This window comes from Mustelus asterias, chromosome 20 (assembly GCF_964213995.1).
Source record: "Mustelus asterias chromosome 20, sMusAst1.hap1.1, whole genome shotgun sequence".
NCBI lineage: Eukaryota > Metazoa > Chordata > Chondrichthyes > Carcharhiniformes > Triakidae > Mustelus > Mustelus asterias.
This window is the reverse complement of record NC_135820.1, coordinates 5068817-5082581: the sequence shown is the minus strand read 5'-3', so window position 1 is coordinate 5082581 and position 13765 is coordinate 5068817.

Below are 13765 nucleotides of genomic sequence, written 5' to 3'. Positions count from 1 at the left end.
ATCCATGATTTAAACATATTCAACGAGGTCGCCTCCACCACTTCAGTGGGCAGAGAATTCCAGAGATTCACCTCCCTCTGAGAGAAGAAGTTCCTCCTCAACTCTGTCCTAAACTGACCCCCCTTTATTTTGAGGCTGTGCCCTCTAGTTCTAGCTTCCTTTCTAAGTGGAAAGAATCTCTCCACCTCTACCCTATCCAGCCCCTTCATTATCTTATAGATCTCTATAAGATCCCCCCTCAGCCTTCTAAATTCCAACGAGTACAAACCCAATCTGCTCAGTCTCTCCTCATAATCAACACCCCCCATCTCTGGTATCAACCTGGTGAATCTTCTCTGCACTCCCTCCAAGGCCAATATATCCTTCCGCAAATAAGGGGACCAATACTGCACACAGTATTCCAGCTGCGGCCTCACCAATGCCCTGTACAGATGCAGCAAGACATCTCTGCTTTTATATTCTATCCCCCTTGCGATATAGGCCAACATCCCATTTGCCTTCTTGATCACCTGTTGCACCTGCAGACTGGGTTTTTGCGTCTCATGCACAAGGACCCCCAGGTCCCTTTGCACAGTAGCATGTTGCAATTTTTTTCCATCTGGATAATCAATTTGCTATTATTTCCTCCAAAGTGAATAACCTCGCACTTGTCAACGTTATACTCCATCTTCCAGATCCTCGCCCACTCACTCAGCCTGTCCAAATCTCTCTGCAGACCTTCTATGCCCTCCACAGGATTCACTTTTCCACTTATCTTTGTGTCGTCTGCAAACTTTGTTACCCTGCACTCAGTCCCCTCCTCCAGATCGTCTATATAAATGGTAAATAGTTGAGGCCCCAGTGCCGATCCCTGCGGCACGCCACTAGTTACCATCCGCCAACCAGAAAAGCACCCATTTATTCTGACTCTCTGCTTCCTGTCAGATAGCCAATCCCCAATCCACGCAAGCACCCTACCCCCAACTCCGTGTGACCCAATCTTCTTCAGCCACCTTTTGTGAGGCACCTTATCAAACGCCTTTTGGAAATCCAAAAACACCGCATCCATCGGTTCCCCTCCGTCAACCGCACTAGTCACATCTTCATAAAAATCCAACAAGTTCGTCAAGCACGACTTTCCCCTCATGAATCCATGCTGCGTCTGCTTAATCGAACCATTCTTATGCAGATGGCCTGCTATTTCTTCTTTAATGATGGATTCCAGCATTTTCCCAACTACAGACGTTAAACTAACCGGCCTGTAGTTACCTGCCTTTTGTCTATTTCCTTTTTTAAACAGCGGCGTAACATTAGCCGTTTTCCAATCCGCCGGCACTACCCCAGAATCCAACGAATTTTGATAAATAACCACTAACGCATCTGCTATTACCTCTGACATTTCTTTCAGTACCCTGGGATGCATTCCATCCGGGCCTGGGGACTTGTCCACCTTCAGTCCCGTTAGTCTACCAAGCACTGCCTCCCTGGTAACATTAATTGTATTGAGTACCTCTCCTCCTACCAACCCTCTATCGTTAATATTCGGTAAAATATTTGTGTCTTCCACCGTGAAGACCGACACAAAAAATGTATTTAAAGTTTCAGCCATTTCCTTATTTCCCACTATTAAATTCCCCCTCTCGTCCTCCAAGGGTCCAACATTCACTCTTGCCACTCTATTCCTTTTTATATATTTGTAAAAGCTTTTACTTTCATTTTTTATATTTAGAGCTAGCCTAGCTTCGTAACCTATCTTTCCTTTATCGCTTTCTTCGTCGTTCTTTGTTGTTTCTTAAAGTTTTCCCAATCTTCCGATTCTCCACTATTTTTGGCCACTCTGTACGCATCGGTCTTTAATTTAATACTCTCCTTAATTTCCTTCGTTATCCACGGCTGGTTATCCCTTTTCTTACAGTCCTTCTTTATCACCGGAATATATTGTTGCTGAGTACTGAAAAGGATCTCCTTAAAAATCCTCCACTGTTCCTCAGCTGTCCTACCTACCAGTCTGCTCTCCCAGTCCTCCTTAGCCAATTCAGCCCTCATCCTATCGTACTTCCCTTTGTTCAAACAGAGGACACTGGTATGGGACCCTACTTTCTCCTCTTCCATTTGTACCAGAAATTCGACCATATTGTGATCACTTGACCCAAGAGTGTCCTTCACAAGGACATCCTTAATTCTACCTATCTCGTTACACATTACCAGATCTAAGATAACTCGTTCCCTCGTCGGTTCTGTAACATACTGTTCAAGGTAACTATCCCGACAGCATTCTAAGAACTCTTCCGCCATCCCACCTCTTCCAACTTGAGTCAGCCAATCAATAGCTCAGAAGGGTAGGGAAAGGGAGGATGAGCAAACTAACCGCCGCACCAAGGTACAGGGAGCCGTCCAAGTGGGGGGAGAAACAAGAAATGTAGTAGAAATTGGGGACAGTACACTTTTGGATGCTGTTGGGGGGGGAGACGTAGCAGGGGTAAGCCATAGTGTACAGGTCACTGACTCAGAGTCTGTCCTTGTGGCTCAGAAGGGAAGGGGGGAGAGGTGTAGAGAATTAGTCATTGGGGACTCCATAGTTAAAGGGATGGATAGGAGATTCTGCGGGAACGAGAGAGACTCGCGGATAGTGTGTTGCCTCCCAGGAGCCAGAGTCTACGATGTCTCGGATCGTGTTTTCGAAATCCTTAAGGGGGAGGGGGCCAACCCATAGGTGCTCAAGACATAGGTAAGAAAAGGGGTGGGGATGTAAGGCAGAAATTCAGGGAGTTAGGGTGGAAGCTTAGGGCTAGAACAAACAAAGTTGTTATCTCTGGTTTGTTACCCGTGCCACATGATAGTGAGGAGAGGAATAGGGAAAGAGAGCAGTTGAACACGTGATTACAGGGATGGTGCAGGAGGGAGGGTTTCAGATACCTAGACAATTGGGGCTCATTCTGGGGTAGGTGGGACCTCTGCAAACAGGATGGTCTGCATCTGAATCAGAGGGTTATCAATATCTTGGGGGGGAAATTTGCTAATGCTCTTCGGGAGGGTTTAAACTAATTCAGCAGGGGGGTGGGTACCTGAATTGTAGCTCTGGTGTACAGGAGGTTGAGAGTAGTGAGGTCATTGATGAGGTTTCAGAGTTGCAGGAGTGTACTGGCAGGCAGGAAGGTGGTTTGAAGTGTGCATACTTCAACGCCAGAAGCATCCGGAATAAGGTGGGTGAACTTGCAGCATGGGTTGGTACCTGGGATTTCGATGTTGTGGCCATCTCGGAGACATGGATAGAGCAGGGACAGGAATGGTTGTTGCAGGTTCCAGGGTTTAGATGTTTCAGTAAGTGCAGGGAAGGTGGTAAAAGAGGGGGAGGTGTGGCATTGTTAGTCAAGGACAGTATTACGGTGGCAGAAAGGACTTTTGATGAGGACTCGTCTACTGAGGTAGTTTGGACTGAGGTTAGAAACAGGAAAGGAGAGGTCACCCTGTTGGGAGTTTTTTATAGACCTCCGAAAAGTTCCAGAGATGTAGAGGAAAAGATTGCAAAGATGATTCTGGTAAGGAGCGAAAGTAACAGGGTAGTTGTTATGGGGGACTTTAACTTTACAAATATTGACTGGAAAAGCTATAGTTCGAGTACTTTGGAGGGGTCGGTTTTTGTCCAATGTGTGCAGGAAGGCTTCCTGACACAGTATGTAGATAGACCAACAAGACGCGAGGCCACATTGGATTTGGTACTGGGTAATGAACCAGGCCAGGTGTTAAATTTGGAGGTAGGTGAGCACTTTGGTGACAGTGACCACAATTCTATTACCTTAGCTATGGAAAAGGATAGGTATATACCAAAGGGCAAGAGTTATAGCTGGGGGAAAGGAAATTATGATGCAATTAGGCGAGATTTAACTGGCATAGGTTGGGGAAGGAAACTGCAGGGGATGGGTACAATTGAAATGTGGAACTTGTTCAAGGAACAGCTGCTACGCGTCCTTGATAAATATGTACCTGTCAGGCAGGGAGGAAGCAGACTTGTGAGGGAACCGTGGTTTACTAAGGAGGTTGAATCTCTTGTGAAGAGGAAGAAGGAGACTTATGTAAAGATGAGACGTGAAGGCTCAGTTAGGGAGCTTGAGAGTTACAAGTTAGCCAGGAAGGACCTAGAGAAAGAGTTAAGAAGAGCCAGGAGGGGACATGAGAAGTCTTTGGCAGGTAGGATCAAGGAAAACCCGAAAGCTTTCTATAGATATGTCAGGAGTAAAAGAATGACTGGGGTAAGATTAGGGCCAGTCAAGGACAGGAGTGGGAAGTTGTGCGTGGAGTCTGAAGAGATAGGAGAGACACTAAATGAATATTTTTCATCAGTATTCACACTGGAGAGGGACAGTGTTGAGGGGAGTACTGAGATGCAGGCTGTTGGACTGGATGGGATAGAAGTTCATAAGAAGGAGGTGTTAGCAATTCTGGAAAGGGTAAAAATAGATAAATCCCCTGGGCCGGATGGGATTTATCCTAGGATTCTCTGGGAGACTAGAGAGGAGATTGCAGAGCCTTTGGCTTTGATCTTTGTGTCGTCATTGTCTACTGGAACAGTTCCAGAAGACTGGAGGATAGCAAATGTTGTCCCTTATTCAAAAAGGGGAGTAGGGACAACCCTGGTAATTATAGACCGGTGAGCCTTACTTCTGTTGTGGGCAAAATATTGGAAAGGATTATAAGAGATAGGATTTATAATCACCTGGAAAGGAATCATTTGATTAGGGATAGTCAGCACGGTTTTGTGAAGGGTAGGTTGTGCCTCACAAACCTTATTGAGTTCTTTGAGAAGGTGACCAAAGAGGTGGATGAGGGTAAAGCGGTTGATGTGCTGTATATGGATTTGAGCAAAACGTTTGATAAGGTTCCCCATGGTAAGCTTTTGCAGAAAATACGGACACATGGGATTGAGGGTGATTTAGTGGTTTGGATCAGGAATTGGCTAGCTGTAAGAAAACAAAGGGTGGTGGTTGATGGGAAATATTCATCCTGGAGTTCAGTTACTAGTGGTGTACTGCAAAGATCTGTTTTCGGGCCACTGCTGTTTGTCATTTTTATTAATGACCTGGATGAGGGCATAGAAGGATGGGTTAGTAAATTTGCGGATGACACTGAAGTCGGTGGAGTTGTAGACAGTGCAGAGGGAAGTGGCAGGTTACAGAGGGACATAGATAAGCTGCAGAGCTGGGCTGAGAGGTGGCAAATGGAGTTTAATGCAGAGAAGTGCGAAGTGATTCACTTTGGAAGGAGTAACAGGAATACAGAGTACTGGGCTAATGGTAAGATACTTGGTAGTGTGGATGAACAGAGGGATCTGGGTGTCCATGTGCATAGATCCCTGAAAGTTGGCACCCAGGTTGATAGAGTGGTTAAGAAGGCGTACGGTGTGTTAGCTTTTATTGGTAGAGGGATTGAGTTTCAGAGCCAGGAGGTCATGTTGCAACTGTACAAAACTCTGGTGCGGCCGCACTTGGAGTATTGCGTACAGTTCTGGTCGCCGCATTATAGGAAGGATGTGGAAGTGTTGGAAAGGGTGCAGAGGAGATTTACCAGGATGTTGCCTGGTATGGTGGGAAAATCGTATGAGGAAAGGCTGAGGGGCTTGAGGTTGTTTTCGTTAGAGAGAAGAAGGTTAAGAGGTGACTTAATAGAGGCATACAAGATGATCAGAGGATTAGATAGGGTGGATAGTGAGAGCCTTTTTCCTCGGATGGTGATGGCTAACACTAGGGGACATAGCTTTAAATTGAGGGGTGATAGATATAGGACAGATGTTAGAGGTAGGTTCTTTACTCAGAGAGTAGTAAGGGCGTGGAATGCCCTGCCTGCAGCAGTAGTGGACTCGTGAACATTAAGAGCATTCAAATGGTTATTGGATAAACATATGGATGATATTGGAATACTGTAGGTTAGATGGGCTTTAGATTGGTACCATTGGTCGGCGCATCATCAAGGGCCGAAGGGCCTGTACTGCGCTATAATGTTCTATGTTCTATGTTCTATATGCAGGTTGAAGACCCCCATGATTGTTGCCGTTCTGTTTTTGCATGCATCCATTATTTGCTTGTTTATCGCTCTCCCCACCTCAATGTTATTATTTGGGGGCCTATAGACCACACCTACTAGTGTCTTTCTCCCCCTACTATTCCTTATCTCTACCCATAACGATTCCACGTTTTGTTCCTTAGAGCCTATGCCATCCCTCACTACTATCCTGATCTTATCTTTTATTAACAGAGCTACCCCACCACCTTTTCCTTCCTGTCTATTCTTCCTAAATGCCTGATACCCCTGGATATTCATCTCCCAGTCCTGGTCTCCCTGCAGCCACGTTTCTGTAATGGCCACTAGATCATACCCATTTGTGCTGATTTGCACCATCAACTCATTAACTTTGTTCCGAATGCTTCGTGCATTCAGGCAAAGTGTCTTTATTCCAGCTTTTATCTGGACCCGATTTGATGAAACGCTATCAACCTCTCCCTCGCCCTCTACTCCTTTAACTACTTGAATGCCCTCATTCACTTGCACTCGCTCCCTCTCCTCTACCATTGATTTCATAATTCCTCTTACCTCTGCACCCTCCCCCCCATAAATTAGTTTAAAGCCCTATCTACAGCCCTAGTGATACGATTTGCTAGGACTCTGGTCCCAGCACGGTTCAAACAGAGACCATCCCATCTATACAGGTCCCATCTGCCCAAATACTGGTGCCAATGCCCCATGAATTCGAACCTATTCCTCCCACACCAATCCTTGAGCCACACATTCGTCTCCTTAATCCTATTAACCCTGCACCAATTCGTGCGTGGCTCAGGTAGTAATCCAGAGATTACCACCTTGTTGGTTCTGCTTTTTAATTTGTTCCCTAGCTCTTCGTACTCCCTCTGCAGATCCTTAGTTCCTGTTTTGTCTATGTTATTGGCACCTACATGGACCAGGACAACTGGATTTTCACCCTCCCACTCCAAATTCCTCTGCAGCCCAGATGATACATCCTGGACCTGAGCACCAGGCAGGCAACACAACCTACAGTATTCCTTATCCTGGTCACAGAGAACAGTGTCTATGCCCTTAACTACACTATCCCCAATTACTACTACATTTCTCTTTGCAGAGGGAGGTGCTGAGGCCCAGGCCACGGAGTTTGGATATGAGTTTTGTGGCTAATGCAAGATAGGTCTATTCAAAAGTCTGTCAGCAGCAGGGAAGAAGCTGTTCTTGAGTCAGTTGGTACGTGATTTCAGACTTTTGTATCTTTTTCCTGAAGGAAGAAGGTGGAAGAGAGAATGTCCAGGGGGGTCCTTAATTATTCTGGCTGTTTTGCCGAGGCAGCGGGAAGTGTAGAGAGTCAATGGATGGGAGGCTGGTTTGCGTGATGGATTGGGCTACATTCACGACCTTTTGTAGTTTCTTGCAGTTTTGGGCAGAGCAGGAGCCATACCAAGCTGCGATACAACCAGAAAGAATGCTTTCTGTGGTGCATCTGTAAAAGTTGGTGAGAGTTGTAGCTGACATGTCAAATTTCCTTAATTTTCTGAGAAAGTAGGGGTGTTGGTGAGCTTTCTTATCTATAGCATCAGCATGAGGAGACTAGGACAGGTTGTTGGTGGTCTGGACACCAACCATTCTACTTCATCCCCAGGTGGAGGGAGGCCAGTGATCGTGGTGGGTTGGGGGCGCGTGGTCTGCTGGGGGAGGGCTTAAGCTGCCTCCAATGGGGGTGTCTGCCGGGGAAGGGGAGGTGGTCTGCCTCCTGTGGGGGGGCGATCTGTGGGAAGGGGGGGAAATTGTCACTGCTAGAGGGGGCTGGAGAGATCGGGGCGTTCTGGGACGTGGGGGGTGTGTGAGGTTCGGGGCTGGCTCATGAATAGACGGGAGGCGCGATCGGGCAGTAGGAGTTTTGGAGGGGCTGGCCAGTGATCAAGCTGGCCAGCAAACTGCAGGCTGACAATTCGAGGCCACTGCGCATGTGCAGAGGCCCGAAACTGTCAGACTCTGGCGTGAATAGGCACCGCCCCCGAGCTTTTAATTATATTTACGATTGTGACCTCTGCATTGCACAGAGTGTTGGAGATTTGAGTGTGAACACCCACTGAAAAGACAATCATGATTTACATCATTTTCCTACGAATTCAGCACTTAGAATGTTTTTGGGAGACTTGCCCCCGTTGTTTCCAGTGGCAAGTGAAACTAGAACTGGGGGGCATGACCTCAAAATAAGGGGGAGCAGATGTCGGACTGAGTTGAGGAGGAATTTCTTCACCCAAAGGGTTGTGAATCTGTGGAATTCCCTGTCCAGCGATGCAGTTGAGGTGACCTCATTGAATGTTTTTAAGGCAAAGATAGACAAATTATTGAACAGTAAAGGAATTAAGGGTTATGGTGAGCAGGCAGGTAAGTGGAGCTAAGTCCATGAAAAGATCAGCCCTGATCTTATTGGATGGCGGAGCAGGCTCGAGGAGCCAGATGGCCTACTCCTGCTCCTAGTTCTTATGTTCTTATGTTTAAATGAATCCATAATGTGTTTACACAATCCCTTATGAATAATTGGTATTTATGTCAGTATAACAACACAGCATGGTGCTCAGCTTTGGTCAAACAGCGGTCAAACAAAATTAAATATAGGTATGACATAGTTAACAGCCTTTGATCATGCTACATGACCTCGACACTTTTATCAGACTGCAACAATTCCTCGCTTCACAGAATATTGAGAATGCAGCGCCATTCTGTCAAATCTCCATCATCTTAATCTTCTCCAGGAAAATCTGTACAGCTTTTTGATAGCCGAAGGACCCTATCCCTGGTACGTATCTGGAAACTTACCGAGCAAATTTTGAGCATTACATAAATTGGTGTTGCAGCAACTCAAGTTCCCATTGTAAAAACCAGTGCTGAAGGAAAAGGATTCATAGCAAATGTCACAGCCTTGGACATATGTTACCGCCACACCTGAAAACAGAGAGAACATGTTTCACTTTCCAATTTTCAAGACTCATTCTACATTTTATATCTTATTTATAATGGCTGAGATCTTTTGAGAGAGTTCACATTGCCACCATCCTTGGGTCTATTTACATCTATCCTTCCTTCTTTCTGTCCTCCTCTATTGCTAACAATCTATCTAACTAACTTACTTGCTATAACTATCTCTCTCTAGTTATGTATTTATTTGCGTAAGTGTGTATCGAAATCGATTTCCCTATCTATTAATTTGTCTTTGCGTGTATCTATCTATCTCTATTTATACATCTATCTCTTTATTCAAACCTATCAAACTACATATTTCTATTGAACACTCTAGACTTGTCTTTCTCTCTCCTGCTCTATACCTATCTCTCTATATTCTCTGAAAAGCTCCATCATTTCTACATAGATTTAATGGTGAGAATCCAGCACCTTCGCTTGTTTAATCATTAACTGTTCTTTCCACCTTTCCTGTCCTTGTCCCACTCCCACTCCCACAAACTTCACATTGATGTTCCCCACACAGTCTGATTCTTGTCTCTTTGCTCTCATCCAACCACTCAGACCCACCATTCAGCTTAATCTGAACCTCCCATTGGCCTGCAATACCCCGCCTAATAATTCCTTCCATTGACCTCAATGAATACTGGGTGGGATGTCTAACAGGGTTAATTTGGGATCTTCCCATATGTATCACCATCTGAAACACATTTCCAACCTACGTTTTTGTATGTTAATTCCACTTCATGGTCTCACTAAAGGTTAAATTTATTTAAAAGCAAAGAAAAGATGGCTATTCACCTGTTGTGAGTATTACTGCCGTACATTTGAGTCCTGCATTGCAGGTTTGCTTCACTTCAGTTGGTGAATTTTGTGCTGGAGATTTCTGACATTCAAGAGTCAAAGCTGCAACAAACAAACAAGGAAATCAATCAGTCTTCCTGGGAATTACATTGACCTAATTTAACATTACACAGTATTTATTACACAAAGTACAACACAGAAACAGGCATTTCTGGTCCAGCTGGTCTATTCTAGTGTTTGTGCTCCTCATGAATCTCCTCTAACCCACTTCATCTAATCTCATCATAGAAACCCCACAGTGCAGAAAGAGGCCATTTGGCCCATCGAGTCTGCACCGACCACAATCCCACCCAGGCCCTACCGCCATATCCCTACACATTTACCTGCTAATCCCCCTCTAATCTACGCATCTCAGGACACGAAGGGACAATTTTAGCGTGGCCAATCAACCTAACCCACACATCTTTGGACTGTGGGAGGGAACCGGAGCACCCGGAGGAAACCCACGCAGACATGAGGAGAAAGTGCAAACTCCACACGAACAGTGACCCAAGCCGAGAATCGAACCCAGGCCCCTGGAGCTGTGAAGCAGCAGTGCTAGCCACTGTGCTACCGTGCCACCCAACAGATCATCAACAGATCCTTCCTTCTATTCCTTTCACCCTTGTGTTTATCCAGCTTCCTTCTTAAATCACCTCAACCACTCACTGTAGCAGTGAGTTCCACATTCTCAGCACTCTTTAGTGACCATCCTTTATTTAGTTTTGGACTTTCTTACAAATGGGAATATCTTCTCTACATTGGCCAAATCCATCACTTTCATCATTTTAAAAACTTCTATCAGGTCATTGCTCAGTAGGTTTTGTTCATATTTTCTACTTTCGAGACAAAAGAGTGGATGTCTTGTGGGGCATGTGTAAGCACAGCATGGGTAAACATCTCTTCATCAGAACCTCTATGTCTTCTTTGTAATACTGAGCCCAGAAATGTGCACAGTGCTCCAAGTGTGATCTGACTATGGTAGACGGAGACCAGAATTTGCATAGTTCTACAAGTGTAATCTCAGAACACATCTTCTTAATTTCCAATTATTTCCCTTTCGAAATGAACTCTAAATAATTGTTTGTACATTTTATTCCTTTGTTAATCCATGTCACTACTTGATGTAGGGGAGCTACTTAGGCTAATAAACACATAACCATAGGTTTAAGAACACTAACACAACACTAAGTTTAGAATGAATGATCTTGGACTATGGGAAAGTAAGCCAGCCAGGGCTATTGCCATAGAAGACAGCTCTGTACGATTAACAAATATTTCCCATTTAAAACATGTATTTTGAATTTACAAGATGGATGTGTTTTACTTTTGGTTACATTTTGTGAAGCTTCAGTCAGTGACAAAATACAGCAGGCGCTAGTGGGAGAGGGAAGAAACAATAGGTCCATTGAAAACAGTAATGCTATCAGCAGTGGTCAGGAACAAGATGGCTACAAATGCGAGCCTTATGAATAGGATCATACAACTCCAAGAGATAATGCAGGTGGTGAGCAGACATGAAGAATTTCTCAGTGTCGGACGAGAGTCACATGGGTTCAATTTGGTGGGAATCATCTTCCCGTTTCATGTCCAGTGTCTCATGTTATGAGACAACAGGAGGAGGGTATTTTCCATAATTAATAATAAATGAAATCCCATTAAGTCATGATGTATATTGTTATTGGCTGGAGTTAATGACAGGATGATTATTAACTGATTTTATTTAATGATTATTGGATAATGCCCATCGGAAAGGTGAGCCGTATGATTTGGCAAATGTATAATTGCCTTCACGGGGGCATTGTTTTTCAGACTGATATCCGGCTGCCCGCATTCTTTAACTTGAGTGCAGGGCTTCCTCATATCATTCTCCCATTCGATTGTTTGGTTAAGTAAAGTCATGTCTTAAAAATCAGTACACTGCATTTTGAGTCTTTGTATTAGCTTAAGTTTGAGCAAATACATAGTCTTGAGATGAAACCCCCGTCTACACTATTTTTCATGATTTTGTATATCTGTAGACACGTAGCCCTCTGCTCTTCTATCCATTTAGACTCTCATTTTCCATGAAGCATGTGACCTCTTTATTCAATTAAAATGTACAACCTCATACTATACAGACAGTAAGTAGTCACATTGCATGTCATCAGTTGCCCCAAATAATTTCAGATTGTGAAATGCTTTTGAGAGATAAATATTGGCAAGGGCCAATATTTATTCAAGGGCTAACATCATCTTTAAAACTCGAATATTGAATCTTTATGTTAAACCTCGAGGGAAGGTTAGGCCTTCGATTAATGTCTCATCCAGGTCACAGTTGGTGGAATTTTCCAGCCCTGCCCACCGGTGGGATCTTCTGGTCCGACTGAAGGTTCCCGGTGTTGGGACGGACAAGCCACGCAAAATGTTATAGACATCAGCAGGACAGGAAGATCCTGCCGGTGGCCAATAGCAGGCTGCCACCGCTGCTGGAAATCACACCCAATGTGTTTCCCCCTTGGTACTGCCCCTCCAAGAGCGCAGCCATCACTCTACTCTTTCAGGTGTTTGAGACCTGGAATATGAACTCAAGTTTCTGGATTTAACATCAAGCCTAGCACATGACAGAATTACTGGAGTCATAGAAGATAAGAATCCCAAAGCTCTTTTTCATGAATTGAGCATTCTTCCCCTGTCCTGATGTGTGAAAGGAACATTATAGAAACTAGGGGTGGGATTTTTCTCCCACTCCGCAGTGTGTTTCATGGCAGCGTTCGATGGAAGTAGAACCTTATGGTCCCACCATTGCCAATGAGGTTTCACATACTCTCTTGCTATCTAGAAATCCGCGGTGGTGGTGCATCATCGGAGGGACCATAAGATCCCGCTGGTTTGAATGGGAGTTGAAAAGAAAGATATGCTTTATACACATTGGATCATAAAATGTTCTTTAAGGAAATGGTAGAACTCAACATTGCATTAGTTTGGAATAAAGAGTGTCAGTCATCGTTCAGAGGGTTGCACTTTTGCCATTGAGCCAGCAGTTTTCAAGGGGTGAAGTCAGTGATGTTGAGGATCAGTGTGAGTGATTGGGGATGTTAATTATTTGAAGATGTCATACAGGAATGTTCAGCAGACTGATATACTATAAAGATTCAACAGCTATTGTTAACAGAAAAATATAATTCCTTCTAAAAATATCCTGCTAGCTAAGCTAAAAGCTCCTATGAACAATGCCTTCTGGTTTTATTATATCTTCTCAAAGTCATATTGCAACGAAGCACCTTCGTTCACTCATACGCCCACACGTCAGAAAGAGACTACATATCAGTTGATTCTTGACAGTTGATTTCATTTGAGCCTTAACATTTAAGAATTCCAACAATAAATGCAGCTCACAATAGAAGCCCAAAATACCACCAACGAAAACTTCAAAAATAGTACGGTCTAGACTATACTGCCCATAGTATTACCAATTTACTGTTCAGTGGCTTTCATTTTATAGAATCATAGAATTATACAGCGCAGAAGAGGCTTTTTAGCCATTGAGTCTGCGCTGAAACATTAGAAACACCTGACCTCCCACCTAATCCCATCTGCCAGCACTTGGCCCATAGCCCTGAAGGTTGTGATGTGCCAAGTGCTCATCCAAATCCTTTTAAAAGGATGTGAAACCTTTTCACCACTCTACTAACATGTCCTTTCACTTGCAGAGATCTGTGGACAAACACACCAAGGTCCCTTTGTTCCACAGAACTTCCTAGTGTCCTACCATTCATCGAGTACTTTCTTGTCAAATTACTCCTTCCAAAGTGTATCATCTCAGACTTTTCAGGATTGAACTCTATCTGCTACTTATCTGCCCATTTGACCGTTCCATCTATATCTTCTTGTAGCCCAAGACACTCTGCCTCACTGTTAACCACCCGTCCAATCTTTGTGTCATCCGCAAACTATCCAATCCTACCTGCCACAGTCGTCA